This window comes from Lissotriton vulgaris, chromosome 3_1 (assembly GCF_964263255.1).
Source record: "Lissotriton vulgaris chromosome 3_1, aLisVul1.2, whole genome shotgun sequence".
Taxonomy (NCBI): Eukaryota; Metazoa; Chordata; class Amphibia; order Caudata; family Salamandridae; genus Lissotriton; species Lissotriton vulgaris.
Window position 1 is genome coordinate 997,407,229 of NC_141689.1, and position 26,894 is coordinate 997,434,122.

The 26,894-nt window shown below is 45.1% G+C and overlaps 1 protein-coding gene across 21 annotated transcripts in view; it reads right to left on the reverse strand.

Moving 5' to 3' along the window:
- PTPRD (protein tyrosine phosphatase receptor type D) overlaps nucleotides 1–26,894 on the reverse strand; it is a 2,576,377-nt gene that overhangs the window by 726,352 nt on the left and 1,823,131 nt on the right. For 10 of the 21 annotated variants that reach the window (XM_086961380.1, XM_086961368.1, XM_086961367.1 and 7 more), the window contains exon 1: nucleotides 12,805–13,408. The exons of 1 other annotated variant lie outside the window; for it this stretch is intronic. The gene's annotated coding sequence lies outside the window, so the exon portion shown is untranslated. Of the gene's footprint in view, nucleotides 1–12,804; nucleotides 13,410–26,894 lie in introns of those variants that run through there. 10 more of the 21 variants (XM_086961371.1, XM_086961369.1, XM_086961364.1 and 7 more) reach the window with 2 other exon arrangements.

The window sequence follows — 26,894 nt, forward strand, 5'->3', positions numbered from 1 at the left end:
TGGGCCAGGAAGGCAAAAGCCTGGATAAAGGGGAGTGAAAAAAAAAGAAAAGAGAAGGGAAGTCCTCTCTGGAGTTGTAAAATGCTGTCCTCCATTAGTCTGCACCAAAAGAACCAGCATGCCAGGGCAAGGCCCTGACAATTCCGTGCTCTGAAACACATAATTGTCCCTCTCTATCCCCCTCATTGAGTGCAAAGTACAACCTGATCATGAAATCACGCAAAGACTGATAAATGATATTTGCTGCTGTATTGGATGACTAATATTTGCAAAACTCTTTACAGTACGATCTTTTCAAATCGAATCGAAGTCAATAATACAATAGCATATAGTCCAAAATGATATGCTGTTTTTTGGAAACACGGTACAAATAACTGGTAATTATTATTACAGGATGACATTTGTATTACGTTTGTTGATTTGCCCTCCGACCCCAAGGTTCGGACAGAATTTGTGACTGATGAAACAAACAAGCCACCCCAGCTGTTAAACGCGTAAATTACAGACTGCAGGCAGCGGGGTGATCGGAAATGCTGGTATGGCTGGAGCACAATTGACTGCGTGTTAGGCAGAGGCCTATTATTGACTTTTATCTAGTCCTTCCAACTTTCTGAAGCACCGTCATGTACGGATATTCACTGACTCTCTTAAAGACCAGCATGCCTTTGTGTGTACTTGCACCATGGGGCACACGGGTAAGGACAGTGCCACTGGAAGGAGTCACTGTGCTCTTCCCACTGAAAAGCATTGCCTCACTTAGTATCTCGTAGTGAAGTCTAAAGTGAGGCGTAAGCCAGAAATCCAGGCTATCTTGCACGCTAGGGGAAGCAACCCAATGGCCACTGGAATGTCTGTAAAAGATTCAGATGGAAGACTTATGTAAAAACATACAAAGATTTCTGAAAAAGAAAATTCCATTCAGTGATAGACTTTAATATTCAGAGTCTCTAGTGTGGGTACTGTTCTTAGGTGGGAGTTTGGGAAATGTAAATCTATTTAAAAAAAAATTAAAAGCAATGTGATGAGGGGGTATGATACTTTATAAATTCTGTCTGCAACACATGTGTTCTATATTATTGAGGAAGGGTGAGAAATAGTGCTCAGATGAAATCATCAGTGCAATAGTGGTGAAGCAGCCTTGGGGTGGAGCCGTTACATGGAAGTCATTTAAGCACCCTCAACAGAGGTCTGTGTCCAACACCATAAATACATATTTGTTTCATAGTGTGACTCAGTCTTAAATCCTTAGAAAGTTGATACAAGAGGGACCAAAGAGCTAGGTAGCAAGAACATCTGTTATTTGAACACCAAGTGACAATTAAGCATGTGGCGTGGCTTACATAAAAAGGCAGAAAGCTTGAAATATCCACCATCAGCGGCAGAAACGTATCTACAGCCTACAAGTCACATGTTTACATCGCAACAAGATCAACTCATGTAGTTGCCCTTCTGAGGACGACAAACGAGACCCAATGAGGTGGGCAATTGAACAGCTTATACCTGCACCAACAAGAACCAGCAAAATTAATCATAACAAGTACAACTGGAAATCAAGTTATTGTCTAAAGTAGGCAGGCACTCGAAAATCCACTTCCATACTATTTGCTTTTATAACCAGATGATCCAGCATCACAAGATTTTGTGAAACAAAGCAGTTATTTGTGGCACACAAAACACAGCAATGTTTAATTTAATTAAAAAAACAATGCATTTTACCACAAAATATATTAGAAAGATACAAGCTGTGTGGGAGAATGATCTGTGTATGCTTGATGTGCCACCTAGGAGATGAGAAATTCCCATAAGGGTGGACCTTTCCTCCACCCTGGCTGAAAGGAGGCCTGAGGGATCATGAAACAATGTTTTTATATGAGTGTCTTCTGCTGAGAAATATTGCTTCTCTGTACTTTGCCTGACCGTCCATCACCACCCCCTTTTGTACCGGATGTATGATAGTACAACGCAATTGTTTTGATCGCTGTACTTTACATTGAGGGTTTTACAACGCAAGTTGTTACAACGACTTGCGTTGGAGGGCGCGGTTTGAGCATTATTATAATTTTCTATTCTAACACCAGTCCACGTAACAGTAGGGAAGGTGTTGGAATAGAAAATTACAATATTCCTTAACCAACAGTGCCATCCAGCGCAAGTCGTAGTAACGACTTGCGTTGTAATGGCAGCGTGGTAAAGGTCGTGTGGTGTAAACACCGAGTTGTAAACAACGTTTCCCTTTTGTACCGCTTTGTTCGCCATAAATTGGCAGGGTATGCTCAGACGTGAGTCCCTTGCTCACTTTGCCACTGGATTCAAGCAAGCCTGGCTGAAGACGGATGTAATGCCAGAAACCAGTCCTAGGAAGCTTGTTTCCAGTCCAGGAAAGGCATGGCTTGGCAGTTCGGGCTGGACTGTTCCCATGTGGCACAGGGTCAGACTGATTTGCATATGGCCATGTCTGAACTGTGGTGGCAGAGTGGGCTAAAGAACGGTGATGGATTAAACCCAGATCTGTTGACTGGGTGTGAGTGTTTGATTGGTTCAGATGCTCCGTCCATCACCACCCCCTTTTGTACCGCTTTGCCTGACCTTGAAACAATGGATCTGTTGGTAAATTTGGTTTCAGACGAGCTTGTAAAGCCTATGGCTTTTAAGCCATTGCGTTTGGAAAATTGTACAGCAACATGATTTGTTTAGGCCCAATTTGTTGGATACAAACCTTGCTAGAGCAAACCCCAGTAATACTCATGGATAGGGTTTCTCAGTAAAATATGGATCTGATTTTAAAACATGCCCCTAGGATTCTTTCAGCTCCCAGTCCCAGCCATGCCTGCACTTATAGAGAGTGTCTCAAACAAGGGAGGGACCATCTGGATGTGAGGAAATTTGATGATAGAGTCCTCTCGGCCAATCCCTTGGACACCATGAGTACCAGGTAGCACTGGTGATGACCCTTAAAAGACCACGAGGAGCACTTACTTCCCCTTGCTCCTTTGGGGCACTTCGGCAGGCTTACAATGGTGGGCATCAGCAGGAGAAAGCAAAAAATGGCCCAATCTGCAAATTGAAAATAAATCATAAATGATTCACTGGCAATAAGCTGGGAGTTTTAATTTTGCACAAATGGAAATAACATGCTTCAAGCATTACAAGGTCTACATGGATATTGGCATTCACTGTTGCCTCCATTACCTCATAGGGGATGACTAGAAATGGCTCGTGCTGAAATGCAGCTTTCATATTTAATTAGAAATTAGACTGTACTATTTGTTCTGCAAATCCAATAATTGCATGCTACATCATCTCAAGATTAAAAAGTTGAAGATGGGGGATCGCAGACGTGTGCCGAATGCAAAGCAGTTTGTTTGTGCACACTCCAGCTAAAACATAACCGCTGTTTTAAGGGAAGAAAATCTTAGCATATTAGTTGAAGACTGAAATCTACTTCTAACTTGAAATGTGTCAGTCCATCTCGAAAGATATAGACTGTGGTAAATGGTCTGATCTAAAGTGTAGAAAATGTTCATTGTTATTGTGCAGTAATACGAAACTGGACCTTGTTGTATAGCTGTTTGTGTGATCTTGTTTTTACTTTTAAGTGCATTTGCTATTTTGCAAAAACATGCCACTGGAACAGGCATCCTTGAAAACTAACCTACTGTCAGCAAGTTGAGCTTGGTAATGCCTCACCTGTCTTTACACAGCCTCATGATTATTGGTGCAAATACTGAACTTCCCACTTGGCCTTTCATTTGACTGAGGTCTATAACAGGAGTATAAATTATCCGGATAAAAGATTCAACCAGTACCACTTGCCAAAGGGTATTCTAATCAAGTACTTCTAATTACTTAAAGAATGGGTCGTGGCACCTCTGCAAACAAGCTCCATTTTGAAGACTAGTCTAAAAGTGACAATGAATCTGGCTGTGGGTGTCACTCAAAGCAGCATTGTGCCAGGTGACTACAAATTAACCAGGCAGTGGTGTTTGTCTGCAAAACGGCATTGCGCAAGGCCTGTCAAGACCATCATAAAATGTAGGATGGTAGCATGTCTGATAAAAATACATACAAATAAAATAAAAATAGTAGAACCACGAAAGTAATTGTTGTTTCTTCACTTCGTGCCTGCAACATTGCCAGCCACAGCTCAGGCACTTTTACTCCCCCCTCGCACCTGTTACTTACTCCCCTCTTCCAGGCTATATCTAGACCAACCTCTATGTACACCTTTAACGACACCCCACGCCCTCTGAAAAATACAGCTACTGTGATCTTTGCATGCAAGGACCCCATTCTACTTTCAATCAATCACTACAAAGGACCCACAACCACCACTCTCAGACCCGCAAGCTCGGAAACGCAGACAATTTACCACAGGGAGACCAGGACCCCTGGGGAAGGCTGGGGATGTTCGTAAAAGCCCAGCTCCGCCATCTTGTAACAGAGGGTCTGTCTCTGTAAAAGAATTGACACACATTTTACTGGACGGTAAGAAAAAAGAAATCCCAGAGCAACCTTTTAATTTAACTGGATGCACCGAGTATTTATTCACCCAGTCATTTTTTTGTAATCACTCCTGTTTAAGTCTAGCTCAACTCCTCCCTAATTCTTTGAAACAGGAAGGCATGAACAAAATATCATTTCGCATTGGCCGTGTGTGATAAAAGTAAACCTTCTGCTAAAATATTTAACGCGAAGCGCATGCCGGTATTTCCTGTAGTAGGGCCGTTTCTCCAGGTCTCCAGTGTCTCAGCACGCGCAGCAGCAGATACAGGGAAACCCCGCTCTCATCTGTCGGCCGTGTTCTGCCTGACATTCCCCAGATTATGCGGAAAGTCTGTGGGTGGCCTGAAGATGCACGTTCCCAATCGGGCGCTGTTTTGTGGAAAAATGGTCGGCCATTTACTGTCACAGACCCTTCTCAACATACCTACCACTGTGCTTCTCAGGCAAACCAACGCGAGACACAGAGCGGGGCTCCACATGGACTAAACGGGTTCAGCAATCATGTGAGTGAAATGACAGCCACCAACGTAGACACGCACCCACGCAGGCACTCAAGAGCAGGCATCCACCGCATATGCGCAAGTACCAGGCATGTCAACTCAGACGGTGCCACCATGTGTCACGCGGCATCAGCTCCATTTTCATTGTCACCTGGTGAAGATGTCACAGAGTGACAAAGAAGGGGCACTGTAATCCCCTACCCTGAGGCTTTAGAAAATGGAAGCATTCTAAATTCTGTAAAGGGTTTGAAAAAATCTCGGGGGTGGGCGGGGGCAGGCTCAGAAAGCTTTTGGGTTTATTTGGAGGGAGGGTAGGTTAGTGGTGGGAGAAGGCCAAAGTGTCTCTCGGGCAGCCGTAGGAATTAAGCCCCGCCCCCTCCACACACAGTGGATTTGTTTTATTAATTTGGAAGTTCTGGTGTACACGCATATGGGAGAGCACATACAGATGCTTAAGCGCGTGCACAAACACATGCACGAGATTGTGCACACATGCGCCAGTGCCTCTGTGCACGCACACACAAAGAAGTGTGCACACGCATCCACAGATCAGGTTTAGGAGATGGCACAACCTTCTACACTTGTCGTCTTTATGGACTTCTTTTCCTGTTCTCAGAATTGGTTGGAGGATTTAAGTGCCTAGAAACAGGCTTCAGATTCCAGAGCGTCACCCAAAGAAGAAGCAGACAATTTTCAAACAACAAAACTCTAGTTTTGACCAGAGTTTCTCTATTCAACAAAAATGTGTGATCCTGAGCAAATCGTCCCATATACCATTGCTACCGAGTATGAAAAAATCAAGTACTTATAAACATGTTGAATAGGAATTGGCTGGATCAATCAATTTGTCATTTACATTTCAGGTCAAGGTACACGTCTTCATTCACTTACCCCATATCTAGTATTCAGGGCTGGCCAAAGTGTTTAAGATTATTGAGCTCTGTCTATAGTGCAACCACAATATTCAGACCACTCCTGAGCAGGTAAGGCTTCATTCTCTCAGGTACACAGGTCTCCTTCCTCTACTCAACACTCATCTGATATTTCATACACAACCTACAATATGGATGAGTGAATCCCACTGTTTGCCCTCAGATCCAGAATTTACAGATCAACACAAAAATAAGGCATTGGTTCTAGAATTCAGGGACTAGCTTCAAACTTAAGGTCTCACTGCCCTGGCACTCTTTGAAAAGTGGAGTGGCAAGGAAACCGGCACTTTGTACCTATTGCAGTAGTGTCCCTGCTCCTTAAATTTCCACTTTAATGTCCTTTATAGATCACTGAATGGGTGAACCGGCAGTGTTCTAAAATACGAATTCTGAGATTTCCACGGGTGATCAGTTGCCCGGCAGACACATCTTCTGAAAGAGGCAGAGAAAGTGGACCAACCACAGATGATAAATAGCCTGCTCAAAGATCGGGTTTGGGGCAGGTGCCACGGATTATTTTATGGACATTCCAGTGTCCTCCATAGGGTGGCACATTCATGTGCACTACCTACCACCTTCACACAAGGGGCCCTACCAAAGCTAGGCTCGGGAGTTCAAGGTAGTGAACCAGACAGCATGTCTAGGGCCATACAACCAGTCTCTGTGCTGCAGATCCCCGTACTGACCCGTTTTTGTTGCCCTCACAAGGTGACGCTACCCACATTTGCGTTCATCATCAGACCCGCAACCCCTTCAGGTTCTGCGGGCCACACTGCAGTCTGACAGATTGACAGGTGACACAAAAATGCCTAATCTCACCCTTACACAGTACAAGCCCAGTGCCAATGGATCTCCTAGCATTCACGCCCACTGTTAAAACTCCTACAGCATGATATTGAGGGGTGAACTTCAAAACCTGGATGTTTTGTTTACTGCAAACACGTATTTCTAATGAGAGCTCTTAAAGCACAAGGGACTCAAGATGCATTTCCTCTTCACAATCACCATCTCTCGCCCACTCTGTCGGTGCAAACAAAGACAGACACAGACTCCCTTTGAGTTTTCTAAGGATAGATATTTTTCTTCCACTCGTTTGGCTTAGGTGGGTCCAATGGCACTCAAAGGTAAGTATCTGCACACATTGAAGGCACGAACATGCATCTCATCTTGCTGCACGCAAGCAGCACATCTATAATTGGAAATAGTCCACGGGAGTGAGTTCCCAGTTAAACCCTTTTCACAGCAGAACCAGGCATGGCGGAGAAGTCCCTTGCCAGCAGTCTCCTCACTTTTAGACGTTTAAATGCGAGAAAGTGTGACAGTTGTATTTATGAAAGAGTCCAGGCTGTCAATTCCAGCCCCCAGAAACACGATAACAGTGCATCTCAACGCAAACTGGAATGCCGCTCAAAAAAGCTTACCAGGGTAAGCAGCAGATATTGATTTGTGCTTTTCCCTGGTGGAGGTGATAAAAATAGGCTACAGAGATAGGAAAATTCACTTTTTCAATTACTGGGGGTAAATAAGGACCTGGTTGAACAGATAATGGCAAATACCACCCAACAAGGTGGGGTTAACATGGTGTAGACTATATGCAAAATAAAATAGAGAGATCAAAATAACTAATGCCTTGAGGACAGACTGTCCTGGGGTTCAGGGGATGTGACATCACAAAATCTGCAGGCTGGTGACAACTACAATTCCCACTTCCTCTTGATGCTTAGAGACTCTTATTTCAAATAGTCACAGCAATCTGTCAAATGCTAACCGCAACAGATCATACAATGTAGTATGGGAAGATGTGAAGAGACAACCTCCAATGTTCTATGGTTGCACCACCAAAGAGCAGGTCCCCAGTGCTCTGACTGAAGGTAAACGGTATGACCATAATTCATAATTTTTAACTGGAAGTTCGACCGCCAAGGGAATGAGCTCTCTAAATTAGACAGCAAAGAATTGAGAACTCTTCATTTCAAAATCACAGGAATCCCCCCCTCCCCCCGATAGCGTTCAGGGCTATGCCTGATGCAGCAAAGCCCAGCCAATAAGAGGGTCCTTCAGATAATTCTCATAACAAATTACCAGATTATTTGTTTAAGACAAATGTGTTCGCAACAGAATAGAGAGGTAGAGTATGACAGATACCCGTACTAAGCATTAACAAGAGCACCAGGTCTAGCTAGTCCAGGGATCCAATCACCCATTAAGAAAGGAACTGATTTCAGAATTCCCTTAAATTAAGACCAAAACCTTCATCGTACCTGATAGGTTGAGGCTTGGCTTTGTTTGTAACCATTGAAAATGTCTCTAGGTCACTCTAAATTCTGTACGTTCTCATCTTGAGTCCAAACTTGTTGTTCGGGCCAACATGCATCTCTCCACTGTTTCTCTTTATTCCACAGAAAAACCAGCAAAAGTCCTTACTCTAGCTAAAGGCTGCCTTGAGCCTTCCACCGCTGCCTGATCCTCTCTGCCCTCAGTGCCGCTGCCAAATCCCATGTTTGTTGCAAGCATCTGGTTGCAGGGTGTGTGTGCAGAAAAACCTTGTGTCCGCCTGTCTCCATCTGTCACTCAGAAAGGCACTTTCAACTGCATCAATCTGTGTTCTTAGGCATCAATGATGCTCAAATTCTCTCAGCCTTCTTAGAATGGCTATAAAACACCACCCGCACAGCGAATAGAGCATAACTCCCATGCTTGATGCTCATTTCATGCTCTCCCATCTGGGGATCACCTATGGAGCTGGGTGGCAGGAAGCACTCAAGCCACAGGGATACCCACGCCTTTATCCTTACACATTTCTGCATGGGGATGAATCGAAGAGAAACTCACTTCCATCAACGATCTTGTGCACTTTCACAATGCCTGGATCAGCTGAAGAGGGCATACGCCATGGAAACCTTCCTCCCACACTCCGGTCAGGGGAAGATGCAAAGGAGGAGCGGGCTGCCCTGTTCTTTCTACCTTCAGTCACACATTCTCTCGTGTGTCTTCTGATGCACATCTCTGGAGTTGTTCCTACCCATCTCTGCTTTATTTTACCTGCTTCATGGTGCCTGTCTACCTCTCATACTAAAAAAGACCCAATCGGTTTTGGAGGTATATTGAATAAATTGCAATCCTGTAAGTATCACAAGATATCTCTTGATTTTGTTCTCAGGGGAACACTCACCACATGAACATCCCTTGTGAGCAGTGGAAACAGACTGTGCACAAAATAATTCTGATGTCTTCAGATTCTGTATTTAGTTACCTGTTTTACTTCTTTCCAACTTTTTTTCTGTGTTTATCAATTGCCTCTCCTTCATATCAGGAACATGTCCCTCCTTCTCTCTTGAGTCCCTCACCATTTACCATCCTCTCGAAACGTCTCCTGTCTGCCTACTCTCATTGCCCACTTCCCATGCACTTTCTCATCACCCCCCCCCCACATTTCTTCCCTACTTTATTTGACATCAAGTTCCAGAACCCCATTTTCTGGTTTTCTCCCCACCCCATCTCTCCAGGTGTTCTGCACTGTCAGAGTTGAGCCTGTGAAGCTGTGAGAGTATTTTGCGAACATTCACACTGCATAAGACAAAACACAAACGTATAAAACATGGCCTGCCCTGGGCAAACTACTTTTCGGCAGCAAATGCCAAACTAAAACACCGAAGCAAAGAACGCCCAAGATAGTGTAAAAATAGCAGTGCATGTCAAGGCAGACCCAATACCATGGGCAATGGCAAAGCAAAACACAAGCTTACAGTATCTTATATGAAATAGGCTGTGAAGGATAAAAGAAAAGAAAAATACAAGAAACATGCTCTGTAAAATGAGGGTACAGGGTCAGAAAATGGGGATACAAGTTTTTTCAAATGAAGGTACACGTTTATTTAAAAGGGGTGCAACGCCAGAAAAGGGAGAGGCTTAAAAAAAACGATGTGCACCATGAGAAAGAAACCTGTTCATGCTGCACTTGAGTGGCTGCACGCCCCAAATAATATTTCAAACACCGAAATGTTGATTTGCCTCAGTTAAAACATACCACAATCTCCTCAGGCGAGGAGCTAAATCGTGCAAGGCTCCCTCTGATACCTGGACAGGTGTAAATATGCTTTGAAGATAGTACACACGGTTTAAATCTGGGAGCAATGTGGCCGCACCACTTGTATCTCATTCATTTTGATGGGCTGCTTTGTATGCGGTGGGATCGTGGAATGCCTTTCTTTGAGGAAAGGTGGGTGACTGACACCCCACAGTTTTCACCAAGTTTAATATTCTATCTCATGGTTGGACGGCGGTCATAAGTGTCTGTTTAAAAATGCAGCAGTGGGATTGGTGTGTTATCCAGAGGGCAGCCGCAAATTCTGGTGGACATTCCCTTTCTTACATGCCCTAAATAAACCGGGACCAAGTGAGAGGCACTTCCAGGATCCAGGAAAGCTACAGAACCGGCTCAAAGAAACCACTTCTCACCATCGTATCGGTTCTATTGTGGGAGGGGAAACTGAATTGCTGCTGCCAATGCTATACATTTTATATATGTAAGGGAAGGTTGTGCTACTACTCTTGCTGGACTGGAGGGCAGGGCCAACAGTTTGGATATGTGTCTAAAGACATAGCCTCTGCATGTGCAGTTTGTGTGCTTTCGTGCACACATACGTGTTGTGTATACGTGTGTGTAGCTTGCACTGCCTCTGCTACGCTGGTAATGTAGGTGTATGTGTGTTAGGGAGGCCTGTTCCATGGGTAGTTGTGCTGTCTCTCCCCTGTGTGGGGGTGAGTCTCCCCATGTAATCCATACTGTATCAAATTTGTTTGATGAAGATTTGAAAGCCCTTGCGTTGTGTCTCTTCTCTTTGTATGTTCGTCTATATGTGTTCTGCTACCTGTGCCATGTGTGTGCAATGCTGATGTCTACGTTTTGGCTATTCTGTGTGTGAGGGGAACTTCTTCAATCTGCTGCCTGGCTGTACCTGTTGTGTGTGCACACGTGAAGCGTGCACCTCTGCACGCTGCCCATCTTCTCTGTGTGTGCACATGCATGTTTGTGTGTAAGTGTGCTGAAGGAAACTTGTGTGCAGGGAGCTTTCACTGACCAATGGGGTCAAGAAGAGAGCACTTCTCACTTTGTGGTGGAAACTGGAAAACGATACTCCAGCGAGGACATGTTGGTAAAAAGTCTCCGTTCTTTCTGCCTTGTGCCACTACTACAGAAGCAGAATCGACCACATGCATACTTCACTAACACAGGGCTTGTCTTTTATGTAGTGCCCGCTGCCAGTCCCCCTTCTTCTGTGTCTTTTAAGAACACAGGTGTTACTGTTACCAGCGGAATTGTTCTCGTTTGCCGACAATGGAAGGATTAAAAACGGAATCGGCTCTGTACGGATTAGAAAATGCGACCAACAAGTTATAAGCAAATCTCTACCGCATCACACTAACCAACTGAGATATATTGCTTATGTTGACAGGTAGGCGTAAAACTCAGGTCCAGCCACACACCAGTAAGCTAAATATGCCGAAAATGGGGAACGGTTAAAAAGTAAGGTAATTAAATAGACGCTTGTTTTTGGTTGACAGAAATGAGTTGTTCGGGGAGGACGACTTCTAATATCACATCACCAATGGACATAATTTGTTATCTAAGAGCAAAGCCCTTCTTATTCTCCATTTTATATTGTTTGTGGCTGTAGACCTGATCTGAGCCATACTCCGAGCGCCGCTAAAAAGAAAAGCCGTGTGTGTGACAAGCCATTGCTAGTCCTACAAACTGCACAAGTATCTGCTCGCAGAGGCTCCCTTTCCACGCACGAAGGTAGGGCAGGACAGTCTCATAACACATTTAAAGTAGTTAGTAATAATAATGTTTTTACAATCTTGTTCATTTTCTGGCCTAGATTGACTCAGAAAAGGGCAATATTCTAGTTAGATGCTGAACGCCTGTTTGTGGGTGTGAGCGGAAAGGTTCATGAGAATGTAGCAGCACGAGTACCATTTAAACGGCCTCTTGGCGCTTTGGGACTCTTTAATAGTGGCCCTGTCTTGTGACCTTCCGTTAAACATGGGCCAGTTTGACCTTATCATACGTGTCTGAGCGTTCTCTGGCGCCCAGAGTGTCTCCCCTTTCAGGGTGTCCCTGGTTCCAATTTCTGTGCATCATATCTAACACTGACAGTGTGTGTGTGTGTGTGTGTGTGCACGCTGGGAGGGTTATCGGCATGTATTCGCTCACTTAACACACAGGGTCACGGAAATACAATTAGAACACATTTACGAAATATGTTACAGATCGGCCGCATGTAAAGAAGAGGCTACTTGGTGGTGAGGGTTGAAAGCCATTCAAGGAGATATTGGTCGAAATCAGATTACCACACACACAACTAGTCGCCAGACATTGCTAGGACCACAAGTTCAAGCACACCACAGGAAAAGATTTAAAGAACTCCGTTTTACCCTGCACGTGGACAACCCCTGATCCCACAAAACAGACATTCCATTCTGCCCAACGCGGCCAGTGTCTGTGACCCTCACCTTGGCGGCCAGGGGTCACAGGGGCTTGGCAGCGCCGCGGAGGCTGGAAAGCCGCCAGCACCCCACAAGGGTTCAAAGCGCCTTGTGGATGGCATGCAAATGTATTGCAGCTGTGACAGGCATACCCGGGTTAGTTATTCTGTGCAGTCACAAATAATGAACTAGCGCACACTGTAAAGGCACCAGACGGGTCTCTCGCCTGTCATGGTGATGACTCCAGACTGGCAGGGGACTGCCCAGGGAGTGGGTGGCAGGGTGGAAGGGATGAAGGGTTCACTCTGAGGGGAAGGAAGGGGGTCGCCTCCCCGGGGAGAAGGAAGGGGCAACGCTCAAGGGGGGGGCAGGTTCCTTACTTTTCAAGTTCCTCGAAGAGCTGGCACTGGTCGGCGAGGCGGGCGCTGGACGCCATGCCGACTCCTCCGGGGGGTGCTGCCGCCTGGGGCGAGGCAGGGTCACAGGCACGTCGAGTGAGGGGCTATGTGGGGATGGCAGCGGTGCCCGGGAGTGGCCCCCTCGCCCTCTGCTCCGCGCCTCATGGATCCCTGCGCCCCCCGGCCGCCGCCGCTTCCTTCATCCTCCGTCTCCTGCTTTGCAATTCCCGGCACAATGTGGGTTTTTTTCTCTTCACGGTTCTTATTTGAATTCCCAGCCTTAAATGAACACTACAAAGTGCAGTTTCCACCGAGCCACTGACAAAGTGAACCAGAACCAGAAATGAGCAATTCTCCAGCAGCAAAACAGTAAGAAATATCCTGCAGTCCGTTACGTCCGCTCCACCCCTTTCGGAGTGCGGAATGGATTGAGCATCGGGGGTGTTTCTCCGGTAACAGCGGCGGTCAGTCGCCTCACTCTGCCTCGCACCCTCGGAGAGCCGCGCGCGCCTCCTCCCTCAGCTGGGGGAGAGCTGCTCTGAGTTGTGCTCTCAGGGCTTGGACCTGCCTCCTCCCCGCGCGAGGGTATTAGAAGCTCTGACTCCGTGCGTGCGCGTGTGCCAGTGGGGAGGCAGCGCGGCTCTCTGTCCCACACCCCCCTCTAGCTGCGGAACGCACACCTTGCACGAGAAGCACACGGAACGGGCGTCTCTGGGACCGGCTTTGTACCCAAACGCCTTCTAAGGAGTCCAGTAGCACCAGTCCACTCTCCGGCTCATTTTAATATTTTTTTTAATTTCAATTTGCATTTTGTCAGTTTTTTTTTCATGAACTTTACCTTCCAACTAAAAAATCCACAAGCCACCCTCTTATGAGGTACAGTTCTAGTCCTTAGTGGTGATCGCGCCGTGCCACGGACAGATACACCAAGAAAGGAAGTTTGCACAAGAAAGCAAAAGGCAAAGTATAGGTCTGGCATTAGCAAGACCATTTTATTTTATATATATATATATATATATATATATATATATATATATATATATATATATATATATATATATATATATATATATATATATATATATATATATATATATATATATATATATATATACAGCCGCCCTCTTCATTCATCTGCTGACGTGTCACCCCCATCATATATTTCATACAATGTGGGGGAAGGTATGAGGTCACGTAAATCATTTGCTCACTTAAGTGTGAGTGACGCCTATCTACCCTTTCACAAGAGCACGTTGACACGCAAAGTAATTGGCTTCGGTGCCTGGGGCTACTAAGAGAAATGCACGCTTGAAAAACCAAAACAGGCATTGGCAAAGCCAAAAGGCAGACCACTAATGCAAGGCGCATTGGCTTGGCCAATATTTGTTCTGTTGTTGCCTGGTCTTTACCAGCTGCACCCCAGCCACTTTAGCCCGGTATGCAGCGGGTCGTGGTACAGCTTAGCCATGCAGCATACAGATTATTTATTTTTCCCTGCATCTCAAGTCCTGGAAATCACTTCCATATCAGGGCAAATGCATATTTGCCAGAAAGTCAGCGGCAGCTCCTCCGCTAAGGCGGAGGAGCGACGCCCCACACAAAAAATAAAATGATAATAACATAAAGTTATTGTCATTTTATTTTTACAGTACTCGCCTAGTTTTGTTTAAGGGGCAGGGTGGGGCAGGGAAGGGCTGTTAGCCAGCAGGGGGAGGAATGGTATGTGCACTTAAGTGCGCATGACCATTTGGCTGGCCGTCTCGGGCCGGCCAAACTGTCATGCACACTTTGCTTGTTCTTCATCCAAGCTGTATTACAGCCTGGGTGGAGAATATGCCCAGGCTCCCACTGCCTGTCTGAGCCCTGAACCACAGTCCTCAAACCAATCATAACGCTGCTATCAGCAGCATAGTGATTGGCTGGGAGAAACTGGGAGTCTGGGTGCTTCCTGTTCCTGTTCATACGGAAGAAGAACGGAGGAGAAGCAGAGGCCAGGTAAGTGTGATTTTCTTTAGTTTTTAAAAAAAAAACCCGTGGGGCTGAGAACATAAGTGGCAGTTGGCATAGTAGGTCAGTTGATCTTGGGCAGGGCTGGGACAGAGCCAGTTACTTACGTCATATAATACATTAGGAGAATTGCAATAATATAAGATTTTGCAGGCCAGGTGAAGCAAATCAGCCACACAACACATTGGTGTCATCAAAGACAAATAGAGAATCACATATTCCCTTCCTTCGAAATACCAGTTACTTCAGTACTCCATTCTATTTCATGTAGCTTGTCCTGAAGAAGGCTGGTTAACTCAAGACTCCACCAAGCACACCGTCAACAGTAATTACTCAGGCAATGGTTCTAATATATTCTGCAAAATATCTATCTGGGGCCGTATTATGTATTGGCATTGTTTGCGCCCGGCGCACCTTTGAAAAGGTTCGCCGGGTCCAAACAATGCCAATATGCCCCAATATGAAATGAAATGAAATACCAGCATTTGTAGTGTGCACAGCTACCTCCAGAGAGTTTTCCCAGTGCTGGGAGCCGTCGGGAAGATTAAGCAAGCTATTGCCCAGAGTCAAAAGGTGCTTGGCTAACCTGCCGCCGGTCCCGGGGGATCGAACCGTGAGTCCCTGTGTTCTGGAATCAGCTACCTTGGCCACTGCACCTCACATTAATGCGCTGCCCACAGGGTAGCCTCGAACTTGTGCTGCCCTTGTGGCAGCGCATTAATGTTAAAACACGGAGCAGCCGCCCCGTGTTTTCACATTGCAGGCGACACCCGCCTGCACTTTCAGAGGGTTTCGAGATCCCCTCACAGGCAGGTGCAGTCACAGACTTCAACCTCCTGCAAGGGGATGTCTGGGGGTTCCATGGGACCCTCTTTTCCTCATTCCTCATTTGCATAGAGCACGCCCCTATGCAAAAGAGAGAACACCCTCTGTTGATAGCGCTGGCGCTTTAAGCGCGCCAACGCTGTCAGTATTATAGAAGGGGACGCAGAAGCGTCTGCGTCCCCTTCTATAATACCAGAGTGCCCCAGGGGCGCGCAAAGCAGGTGAAACGGCCGTTGTGCCCCCGGGGCACCTTATGTAATGCGGCCCCTGGTGATTCCAGAAAGTTTTGTAGGGCTCTGTAATTTAAAGAAGTTGTTGCGAATAGTATGATACTTGTTGGCACAGAAAAGTCCTCTGCATGGAAAGTGACATGAACCCCTGTCTGAGTGCCCAGCTGCAAGCTTGTCTGTGCAGCTCTGGTGAGCAAGCTTAGATCTGCCTACTTGATTTGATTTCCTTGTAGCACGACAAATTTACGTTTGAGGCAGGGCCTAGCTTCCATCACATCGTGCACCATATTGGAGGCGCTTTTGCCCTATTTTAATGATTTTATGGTTTGTAAGTTTGTCACTTTTCTGTTAGTTTGACATGTGCTACCAGCATCTTTTCCTCACAGGGGAGCTTGTGAGTGGATTGAGGGTTACTGGACCCTGGTTTGTATTTTATTTGACCCACCTATTTGCAGTCGTTTGTGCTGCAAAGTGCCGGCTCCCGGTCCCCCCCTCTCATGGAGGGATATTTAAAGCAGCTGAAAGTGCGTCTGTGCAGTGGACGTGTGCAGTGGCCCATCTGCGCCCATACGCGCCTGGAGCCTCGAGCGCCAGTTCCCCTGCCAATTTTTATCCCCAACCTGCCTCAAGAATATGCTACACAGCAAATGAACTGGGCACCCTTAACTTAAAAGGTTAGAGTTACAGATGCTTTCATATGTACCTCCTTTCTCTTCTTCATACTCCAAAGTGAGCTGCCAGGAATGCCGTGTGCAAATAATGAACCCTGAGCCACTGACTAGAGGCATTATTACGGGAAATAGAGGTATGGAGATTAAATCCTTAAACTCAAGTAGATCTCCAAATAACAAAATCCTATGTGTTCTTCTAAATGCCAGTCACTAATTTAAAATAAAACCGATTTGCTGATTTTGCAGATAGCCAACAGCCAGACATAGTATACATGAATTACAGCTGGGTGGATGAAGCTTCTGGTGCTGACCTGGTGGCAGTAATTGCTCACAACTTCTCCATCTACCATTTAGATAGACCCCACAAGCGAGGTGGAGGACTCGCAGTTAATTATAGGGGCACCAGGCCGACCTTTTTTGGTCCGGCTACAATGCGGAATGCGAGTTACTTACTTTCAATATAGAGCTTTAAAAAATGCAATATTTAATGGGCTGTTATTCTATCACTCTCCTGGCCCCATGAACATCTTCAAACAGGCGGTGGACTCCCTACTGGAAGCCAGCCTGTGCACCAATAACCTCACTGTCTTAGGTGATTTTAATTACTGCCTTCAAGCCTCAGCAGATAATGACAGTGAGGCCCTCACCAATACTATGGCTAGTTTTGGTTTGTCCCAAATAGTAGACCGCCCCACTCATCTGGCCACTTGCTCGATGGGATCTTTATGAACATTGCCCCGTTGGAAGGAAAAGGTTCTCTGCCCTTAACCGCATCGCTGCTGCGGTCATTTTTGCGCTGTGCGGCTGTTTTCGCAAAACCGCGTTACATGACGAGCTCAGCTCGTCATCCGCACACGCCACCCGTGGCTGATGACGAGCTCAGCTCGTCATCAGCATCGAAGGGGTTAATATGGATAGATCACCATTCTGTCATGTTTAATATCAAATTCGAAATTATGATCGACTCAGAAAATTGCTGCTTAACCTTCACAGGTTGCAGGCATGGAATATAATTCAGGCTGATAAATTCTGTCAGACCTTAGTCCATTCTTAGCCTGAACTCTCTGTGGACTTCAATTCAGCCTTGGCTAGCTACTCGAACAGGCTGACGTCAGTGGTCTTCCTTTCTGCTCCTAGCAGGACGTCCTGTTCACATAGAGGTAAACCCTCTGCACTGTGGTTCACAGAAAGCCTTGGATTGCAGAGACAAAGCTGTAGAAGATAAGTACGGAAATGGTGGAAGGCGTATAGGAATGATGAAAAAGGAAAATACAAATAATGTATTACCAATCACAAGTCCGTACTGTCCAAAGAAAAACCAGTCTACTTCACACACAAAATTGAATTAGCAAAAAATTCTACAAAATAATTATTCCAGGTAGTGTCTAAACTTTCCAGGGTTCTGAGCAATAATCAAATAAAGAGCAGTCAGGATTTTTGTAACATCTTTGCGAGTTTCTTCCTCGAAAAAGTGGCACAGGTACATAATAAGTTTGATATAGAGGAGAGGTGGTCCACAAAGGAATCCAAGTCCACATTAGTTTTCACTGATTTTTGATAATGATAACACACTCAAGAAAACTCTGGTCCTCTTGAGTTTTCAAACAACAAAGTCTTTAGAGGGGATGATGAGTGTGTTAAGCGTTACATCTTAGTATCCTTAGGCTCAATCCTTTTTTGTATGAATAGAATCAAAGGAGTCCGTTCTTTATAGAAAAGTTGCTTTTTATTTGTGAGGATAAAGACGTAGACAGCCGACACGTGTTTCGCCCCTGTGGCAAATTGCGCCAGGGCTTTCTCAAGGCTATTTACAATTTTATGTGTTCTGTATGCTTCCTCATTCTATACACAGTAAGTTTCAACATTTGGTCCGGTTTGTAAATTTATTAAGGGATTGAATCCCTGGCATATCCCTCAAGGTTTCTCGTCTCTTCTGCCGTTTCCGCTCCTGCAATTTATACAGAAACATCAGCTCTTGATTCCACCCAGTTTGGTTTTTGAAGCGGTCACAGTACTGAGACAGTTTTGGTTAAAACAACTGAAGAGACAATGGTCAACCTTGAATAAGGGAGGAAGTGCAGCCCTTATCCTACTTGATCTATTGGCGGCCTTCGATACAGTCAACCACAATTTGTTGGTCAAATGCCTCTGGGCCGTCGGGATCGAGGAGACTGCACTTGCCTTACTGAAATCTTTCCTCTCAAAGCGCATGATAACAGTGTCCCTGGACCACTTTGCCTCTGACTCCTTCTCATTCCCCAGTGGGGTCCCGCAGCGATCCTCACTCAGCCCAATGTTGCTCAATGTTTATTGAACAACGTTGGCATCCCTGATCAGATCTTCTGACTTTGAGTTAACATGTTATGTGGATGATACACAAATTGTGGTATCACTGTCTACCAATGACAAAGGCACAGGTGGGAGATTTCGTGACTTCATGTTGACAAGCAACTGGATGTATAGAAATTGCTTAAAACTCAATTCGGGAAAGACTGAGGTCATTCTATTTGGTAATCAACCTTCTCTTTGGTCTCCATCTTGATGGCCAGAGGAACTAGGAACTTTTGTCATTTTCTCTGAACAAAGCCAAAAATGCAGGAGTTGTTATGGACAACAAACTTAACTTCTTCACTATAAATCGTCTATATTGGACTCTGGCTAAGATAGCAAAGTTTCTCCCAACTCCTCCTCCCAAGTACCCAAGATGTGATTGTATAAGAGCTAACCATCTGCACATCTTCCTTGAATGCTCGAAGCTGAGAGATTACTGGGGTGGAATTGAGATCACCTTTAGGGGTATCTTCTGTAGAGAGATTACTCTGAATATGGCTCTTGTTTTATTCGGAGAAGACGGTATAATTAGTAAGTGGATTGAAGAGCCCACATAGAGGGCTGATATTCTATCTGATCCTGATTGCCGGAAGGGAAATCTATATAAAATGGAGGGACCCCCTGCCTCCAAAGGTGGAGGATTGGGTTAAGGCACCCATTAAAATCGCACTTTTAGACCAGGCAGTACCGAAGGAGGCTAATCTTGACATTAGGCTTGATTTTTTTATATGGAGCAGATACCTGGGTTTTGAATATCGTTCTTTAGTCCAATGATTACATGTGTTGGTCTGGTAAGGTTTGCAGACCGAAGCAAATACTTTAATGGGCGGCTCCATAAAGTATTGCAGACGCTTTTCTGGTGATATGAGGATTAGAAAAAAGAAAAAAAAAACGTAACTTTGGTCAGCAGGTGAACACAGTTTCATCCTCTTTTACATCTTGAGTATGATCAAAAAATCCTTCCCTATATTCACCCTGATGCACAAAAAACGGTTACTGCATTGGTTCTACAGAAAAGTGACTATTGTAATGGTTTGTATCTCAGTATGCAGCACCAATATACAAATACATTGCAAACCCTTCAGAATGCTGCATCTAGACTGCTTGCAGGGAGCCCCAAATTTAAATCTGCCTCACAAGCCATCCATAATCTGCACTGGCTCCCAATCATATAACAGATCAAACTTAAGGCCCTTTGGATCAGGGCTTAATTTGTAAAATAATAAGTACTGGGCTCCTGTAATAAGGCCACTGCAGCTTGCACCACACATTGCCCCTGCCATGCTGCCAATGAAGGTAACAACACAACTACTAACCATCCATCCCACTCCTACAACTGTTTAGGAGGCAGGTTTAAGTGTTTTCTTTTTTATTCTTTCCGAGCATAGACACCTGCTTCAAGGCGCTGGCAGCTCAGAATGATGTGCTGTCCACCATACATAATTCCTGAAAGCTGTACAACGTCCTAAGCGGGAATCATCATGATTATATGAGCAGCGCCGCAAAACGAATCCAAACGCGTTCTGGAAGGGTCTTTTGTCGAGAAAATATGAGGCAGTCAAGAAGTAGTTATTACTAAATGTATGTGACCTTTAGTCCCTGCTGTCAATCTGTTTCATGAATATTGTTTCCTCCGATAAGACTCGTTGACTCTGAAGTAACCTACAATTTTTGAGGCACCTTTTGAAGATAAGTTGCATCCTGTGTATAAGTGTAAGTGTAGACCCAGCCCCGATAATTAAGTGCCGGTGCTAAGCATCGGAAAGCACCGGCACAAATTAAGCACTGCTTTGGATAGCTTAAAAGGCCCTGCATGATGCTGGCCCAGACTTCTTGAGCCATAGTTTCAGGCCAACCAGAAACCTGAGCTCATTCGAACGTTTTTTGGGGGACAGAAGTTTTGTGGCCTGCACTGGCACCCCCCCCCCCCCCCCCCCACCACCACCCCCTCCCTATATTATAGCCATGCCGAATCTGTTATCCTTCAGGAAGGAAATGAATACATTGCTTTTGGTCAACCAGAGTCCAGACCATTGCAATTTCAGTGTTCCACCAACCTAAGAGCCTGTCAGGCCCCGATGAGCAGAATTGCTGAAAATGCCACCATCCTTGATTACTTACAGGGATGTGAAAGATGGTTTACAGGCTTGAAATAGGAATCAGGGAAAACAAGGAAGGGAGAGAGAGATCAATGGACTTTATCTCACACTCTGAATGGTTTAACCACACGTAAATTATAACACACAGCAAACTTGGTGCTTCAAGAATGGACTGTCACTTAAATAGCTGTAGGGAAAGCAGAGGACCAAAGACATGTATATGAGTAATAGCTAGAGTGATCTCAAAAGTTATAGAAGTGATCCTCGATTACTAGCTTCAAGAGCAAATATTGCTGTGTTGAACCCTCAAGCAGATCAGCACCCCAGACAAGGGTACTAGGACACCACACAAGCCAGGTTGTTCAGGAGTGGAGCAGCTGTGCAAGAGATAGATACTGTTTTGGTATTGGTATTGGGCATGATAAAGCTCACTATATATGGAAATGAGTTTTAAAGAGGGAATCTCACGGGAGGGAGAAGAGATGGTAGAAAACAATGAACACGATGGATGAATAATAAGTGTGAACTGGCACAATGGGAACAACCATAAAAACTCACAAAACATTGACAGTTGAAGGTTGCCTATCAGAAATGGTCTTAAATTCTTGCGCTATCCTTGCCACGGAAGTGTACCTATAATGGGGAACAAGACAGTGAAAGGTCCAGTGTTCTCAATCTCTTCAGTTTCCTCTGCCCCTTTCTCCACAATCTCCATTCCTTATTATCTTTTTTTTTTCTAGGTCTTCTGGTAAGATAGGCCTTTACTTGCTGACTAGAAACCCCTATTTGCAGGTTGTCCTCTGAGGTTTTGGGGGAGATAGGAAGAAAGAATGACAATTCACGGAGCTATTTGCTAATGGTGTTTCTCGTGTATTTTGTACAATGAAGGATACACAATTCATTTTTACACAGAGCCCCAAAAAAATATATATTCCAACAGAAAAACATTCATCCCCTAATAATTCACCTAATAATTCCACACATATCCACACACATCTGTAAAACCTTACACATCTCAAATACATGGATACTTAACTAAACAGCAACTAAAAAAGTGACAATAATACAAAAATTATACAAACAATATATCAATGACAAGAGGCGAGACAGCAGCGCTGACATTACTTGATCGCAATGCAGCCTTCAACACTCTGTCACATACTACACTCCTTGAAAGACTGTTGGAATTAGGATTAGAGGGAACACCCCTTTTCAGGATGACTTCTTCTCTATGAGACCAGTCATTTCAGGTGTTCTCAGCTGCGTCATCCTCCGAGTGACATTCCCTGATTTTAGGAGTTCCTCAAGAATTATCCCTAAGTCTGGTACTAATTAATATCTAAGTGCGCCCACTAGCGGATTTAGTGGAAAATTGTGGTCTCACTTTATTCTCATATTCAGATGACACCCAAATCATCTTCTCACTGTCATCTGCATAGAGACACAACTCCGGGACCTTGAACTCCGGACTGAGGATGGTCGCGGAATGGATGGGCAAGCAGTCACTCAAGCTTAATGGAGAGAAGACAGAGGTTCTTGTATTAGGCAAGAACCCGTCTTTGTGGAGTCCCTACCACTGGACGAAATGTTTGGGGCCTCTATTGGTACCAGTATCAAAGCCAAAAAAGATGGGAAATGTGGTGGACGATAAACTGTCCATGAAACCACAGGTGACAAAATTAGCAGCCATCTGCTTTGGCACTTTAAAATGTCTGCAAGAAATCATCTGGCTGCTACCACCTCATGCTCAAAGAACAGTGATTCAGACACTAGTAACATTTAGGCTGGTTTACGGGAATGTATTATATCTTGGAACAAACAAAGCTGCTAATTAATGACTGCAAGTAGTCCAGAACTCATCAGCAAGGATGCCTTTTAGGCTCCCAACAAATGCCTCTGCATCAGGTCTTTACTGGAACTACACTGGTTACCTATAGAAAGAAAAAATTCAGTTCAGGACCCTATGCTATATGCACAAGGCCAGAGCAGGGAAGTGCCCAAGGTATATATAAGGACTGGCAAAAGCATACCAACTGTATTAGACGCAATGTCCCAGTGACCGCATGATTTCCTCCATTAAACGCACACGCATGGGAGGCCTGTCCTTTAGTTACCAGGTGCCAAAACTATAGAACGGGCTTCCTGAATTTCAGAGAAACTGTCCATTACTAACCATCTATACTACTATTATAAAGAGAGAACACAAACCTTTTGGCAAGGTAAACTCGGGAACCACAGCGCCAATCCACACACCCAATACGTTGTTGTAATCCTCAGGGTGTGCAGATGGACATAGGCTATAGAAAAAAAGAAAAAAAAAACGTAAATTTAAAAATATAACTTAGAAAAAAAAGTAGTGCCCTGAAAGTAGCGCCGGCCGCGACGCTGACACCCACGACGTAGCACTGGCTGCAACATACGTGATGATGACGAGGCGCAGCGGTGAAGTGAGGAGCTCGGGGAGGAGCGGCGGCTCAGGTAAGGCTCTGGGACACGGGACTGGAGGGAGCCGGTGCGGGAGGTTGGCCCGGAAGAACTGCGGTAAGCCTCAGGGTCTGGGGGCAGCATTTCAGGGACACGGGACAGGAGGGAGCCTGTGCGGGAGGTTGGCCCAGAACAACTGCGGTAAGGCTCAGGGTCGGTAAGGTTCAGGGTCTGGGGGCAGCATTTCAGGGACACTGGACGGGAGGGAGCCTGTGCGGGAGGTTGGCTCGGAACAACTGCGGTAAGGCTCAGGGTCTGGGGGCAGCATTTCAGGCTTGCGTGCACTCCCGCCCCGGACCTCGCCCGCCACGACATTGTCCGGGACACAGACAATGTCGTGGCGGGCGGGGGCGGGGCAGGAGTGCACGCTAGCCTGATATGCTGCCCCCAGCCCCCTTCTGCCCCAGGCAACGCTGGGGCGGGCTGCTAGTATTACATAAACAGCTTAAGACATGGCTGTTCTAACGTAGTAGAAATGGAAGACTTCCAGCCTGTTGTTGCTGCGCCGGGAAACCCTAATAGGGTATCCAAGAACTCTATAAATGACTATAAGAATAAGGATTACATAATCCAAAATTCAAAATGTTAAAGTTAATGGTAGGGTTGAAGCTTTTCGAAATTTCCTTTTATTTATAAAAGATGACGCAGTATTAAGTTCTAACACATTGTCTATTTTGCTCCCAATGCTCTTTTTTGTCTCCACATCCTTCTTCATTGGAGGCCACCAACTGTCCATACCAGTTTCTGTTTGCTATACTTGTGCTGCTGCCACAATCAAGGTAAGGATGCCAACTTAATTTTAGAACGTTCAATGTCGTTTTCTTGCATATGTATTTTGATAATCTGCTACTAATATTTTTTTCCAAACAGTTGCATACCCCCTGAACATGCGTTGTGAAATGGCAATGGTCCGAAGGACACGAGTTAAAAAACTGCTGGCTACAACAATCCATCTCCCTTCAAAATAACACTGCTCTTTTTTCAGAGACTTTAAAGGATTAAACATGGGGATTCCTAGATATAGCCTTTTCTCCATCATACAATGTTTCCTGCTGCTGAAATCTTACGCTCTCCCCGCAGTTACTTCCATTCTTTACATATGGGAATAAATGCGTTTTGTCTGCTCCACTGGACTCAAGTTGCCTTTCATTCCATCCACTTTGCATTATTTATACAGTCTTGTATGGCAGAGGAGGAGCCACATTCTCAGAAATGTGTTCTACCAACCCAGCAATGAGTGTGGGCAGTCGAAATAAAATATTTAATATTAAATGCTTAAACATTAAAAATGAATCATGAATGCCCTTTAAAAATTAACTTTGCGCAAACAACTTGCTTTTTTTTGCAGGAACTCTGGCTACGTAGCTGACTGTACCGCCAACGAAGTGTGAGACTACCATAGAAATAAGGTTGATAACCTATAAAAGGATGGCAAGAATAACAATATTCTGTCTACAAAAAATACACAGACAACAAATGAAGAAAGTACACACGTTAATATTTTCTGCCTCAAAATAGCATTGACCAGTGCATAAAAAAATGAATGGAGAACCTAGCTGCAAATTTTAAACACCTGGACTTTTTAAGCAGTCCAGCGTCATATCCCAAGGTGGAATCCGTATCTCAAGGGTTACTACAAAAGCACACCTTAAAGTGGATTCCATCACAAGGTGGAATCCATCTTTAAAGGGTTACTACAAAGACACACCCCAAGGTGGAATCCATCACAGGGTGGAATCCATCTTTCAAGGGTTACTAAAAAGGCACAACCCAAGGTGAAATCGATCCCAAGGTGTAATCCATCTCTCAAGGGTTACTACAAAGGTACACCCCAAGGTGGAATCAACACCAAGGTGGAATCCATCTCTCAAGTGTTACTACAAAGGTACCCCCCAAGGTGGAATCAACACCAAGGTGGAATCCATCACTCAAGTGTTACTACATAGGCGCACACCAAGGTGGAATCAACCCCAAGGTGAATCCATCTCTCAAGGGGTTACTGCAAAGGCACATCCCAAGGCAGAATCCACCACAAGGTGGAATCCATCTCTCAAGGGTTACTACAACGGCACACCCAAGGCAGAATCCCCGACAATGTACAACCCTCTCTCAAGGGTTACTAAAAAGGCACAACCCAAGGTGAAATCGATCCCAAGGTGTAATCCATCTCTCTAGGGTTACTACAAAGGCACTCCCCAAGGTGGAATCCATCTCTCAAGGGTTACTACAAAGGCACACCCCAAGGTGGAATCCATCTCTCAAGGGTTACTACAAAGGTACACCCCAAGGTGGAATCCATCTCTCAAGGGTTACTACAAAGGCACACCCCAAAGGTGGAATCCATCTCTCAAGGGTTACTACAAAGGTACACCCCAAGGTGGAATCAACACCAAGGTGGAATCCATCTCTCAAATGTTACTACATAGGCACACACCAAGGTGAAATCGACCCCAAGGTGAATCCATCTCTCAAGGGGTTACTGCAAAGGCACATCCCAAGGTGGAATCCACCACAAGGTGGAATCCATCTCTCAAGGGTTACTACAACGGCACACCCAAGGCAGAATCCACGACAATGTACAATCCATCTCTCAAGGGTAACTTCAAAGGCACAACCAAGGCGGAATCCACCACAAGGTAGAATACATCTTTCAAGGGTTACTACAAAGGCACACCCCAAGGCGGAATCCACCACAATGTGGAATCTGTCTCTCAAGGGTAACTAAAAAGGTACAGAATTGCGTGGAGAGAGTCCCCTCCAGGAGTGAGCTATTGCATTGATAACATTTTGCATATAGTGCATTGTTATGCAGAAGTGGGTGACTCTTGGTCACTTCACAAAAGGGTGCATCTTTTTTTCCTTCTTCCATGTCCCATGTGCTATCTTAGTCCAAAGAGTTCCGGTATCAATGGGAGTATCAGCGACAGTGTTCTTTGCCTGTGTGTGTAATCAAGGCACATGATGTACATAGCAAGTAGACAGTGCAGTAGAACATAGGAGAAGCAATGGTTAGAAAGATCAGTGGTGTGGATGATTGTTAATGAATGGAACAATAGGGCGACCATTTGTTTCATATGATCTGTCTTGCACAAATTTCAGGCACACGGACAAGAGTAGATTAGACCAGAACCACACTATCTTTGGTTAGATACCATGGCCAATTTTAGAATCCACAGTCGAGATTTATTAAGATTTTGTGGCACAACCCCACTGCAAAATCCATGTTGGCATTGGCAAGTAACACTGATAAAGATTTTCATGGCTTTGCATGGGATTTGATCCCAAATGTAAGGCAGCACAGTGCATAATGTGTACCTTGCACCAGGGAGACATTACATGGGTGGAGCATGGGTGTAACAAGAAGAAACATCATTATTTCTCCATGTTACTTCCTCTTTGCAGGGGTGCTGCATTGTGCAGCACGC